Raw genomic sequence first — 2,472 nt, forward strand, 5'->3', positions numbered from 1 at the left:
ATTTTTTGTGATTAAAAAGTACACCGTGTCAAAGTACATATTATTATATTGTTATGTTTAGTTTTTGGTTAAATACATTATCACTTATTTAACGAAGATCATATCGACAATATGTCAGAATTACAAGTCTTTTATGTACAATATGTTCACTCCTAAAAGGAAAAGTATTTTTCACCAATAGAGTGTTCTACTTAACAACAACGAGCGAATGACTCGATTTATGTACTCCAGGGTTTCTCAAACTTATGGCTCCACGTACCCCTAAAGTTTTTAGATGACAGCGAACGGCTATCTTCCCACCCCCAAAGAAAATAATATAATTCGCTATTGGAGAAACTAAGTTTTTTTTAAATTTCGCTAGTCTTGCACCCACCATTACGTAAATCTTGTCGCGCACCCCTTTACCCCACTTTGAGAAGCCCTGATTGATATACTCCAGTAGACGTCGTTTTTGTAAATTCTATATGAATACACTTGTGTATGTTTGTGTTGCAATTTACTTAGGACAGCTTAGGGCCTATGTATGATTATATTTGAAATGTTTACTTAACCCGAATTACGTTTATGTAAGCCAAGTGGTGTTTGATTGTTTAGTGAGGTGTGCGGTGGGAGTTTGGGAGCGTGTTTGATGTAAGCAGTGCCTTCAAACATGCTAGTTTAGTTCATTAGTAACTAGATTTAAGTCGAAATGAAGCATGTCACCTTCGTTTTATTGATAATTCAGGAAACTGCATAATATTACATGTATTTTCGTTCAAATGTTACTCGAGTTAAATCACTATAATATGTTTTAAAATTGTTTGTTATTAAGAATTATCTATTTTTTAACAATCCAATTGCTCAATTGTTCCAAACAATAATTATGTTAGATAAAGTCCAAGTAATAACTACAAATTATTTCAGACCAATTCTATACATTACCATATTGGACTATTTTGTTAGAACTGTGTGGTTTTATAAAATTTAGGTTTCTCGTCACGCTTATGTGTTAACAAAAACAAAATACGATGAGTTAAAATTGACATTCCGTACCAATGATATCAGTTAAATTGTTAGGATAATATAGTTTATACATTTTTTATTACATCTGCTTATATTTAAACACAAAAACTGACAAATTACGTACCTTAAATCTTTATTAATAATTATGGTATTAAAGAACTTTATGTTACTAATGGGTTTATTTATTTCGAACCTATCTAATTTAGCCCACGGCTTTATTTTTTTGAAAAAAAAAACAAAGTGAGAGCGAGCTGAGCGAGAGAGAAAAGAGAGATACATGTCCACTACACATAAAAATACATTAAAAGGAAAGAATAAATTTTATGAACGACATATAACTACTTTGTTCACCCGTAACCTTCCGATAGCTGCCCAATTAACTTTTTTACCCACACTAATCTGTCCGCGACATTTTTCAAACAATTGCAGATTTTTGTAAGTAAACATGTTTTTTTTCTGTAATTTAATAGATGGTGTACATTAATACATGCGATCCTACGTAAGTTCTACCTATTAAACTGTGAAATATCTTGTTGGAAGTACGATTTTTGGTACTTAACGCAGGAGACGCCCAAAGTGTGGGTAAAATAGTTGATTGACCCGACTTGGCCCAGCTACGTCTATGCAACAAAATTAAATGTGAGTTAATGTAGCTCCCTCCTTTTCCACACTGTAAGAATAAAACACAAACCCAACTATCACCACTATCAGACAAGACACTGACGCGTTCCAAACTCAACCAGAGTTCATCCTCAGAGCACACACAATCGTTCACCGTGCTATCAGAACCAGACGTTAGACTCACGAACCTAAACAAACATTTAAATTCGTCATTTTCAATCCCAAGTGAAGTACCCACAAAATATTATAGGTAAACTGGACGTAGTTTAGCAAAAAAGATCCAAAGCACTGTCATGTTATTCTTAATTAGCTTTTATTCCTATTGAAAGTAGATCCAAAAAAATTTAAAAAAAACGGCCAAGAGCGTGTCGGACACGCCCAAGATAGGGTTCCGTAGCCATTACGAAAAAAATCAAGTCATATTATGTGCGTTATAACACAATTAAAACACTTACTACAGTCTTAAAATCTATTACCAGAAAAAGAGCGTATCTTCACGGCAATTATGTCCTTTTGTTAAGAAGCGCAGTTTTTCGGCAATAACTCAAAAACAGTATATCCGATCATGCTGAAACCAATTTTCGTTGAAAGTATTTATTAAGCGTTACCTTTCTATATTTTTTGCATATTTTTTTAACAAATGGTTTACAAGATAGAGGGGGGAGAGGGACACAATTTTTCTAAATCGGTTCAGTGGTTTGGACGTGATGACGTAACAAACAAACTGACTTACAAACTTTCGCATTTATTCGGATTTATGGTTGTTTCATTGCAGTGGGTGGATTATTAATTCAGTACTGTATTTCTTATTTTTGATCTTTTTTTTTTATTCACTTATTAGACTTAAAC

Source organism: Choristoneura fumiferana, chromosome 6, assembly GCF_025370935.1.
Source record: "Choristoneura fumiferana chromosome 6, NRCan_CFum_1, whole genome shotgun sequence".
Classification (NCBI taxonomy): domain Eukaryota; kingdom Metazoa; phylum Arthropoda; class Insecta; order Lepidoptera; family Tortricidae; genus Choristoneura; species Choristoneura fumiferana.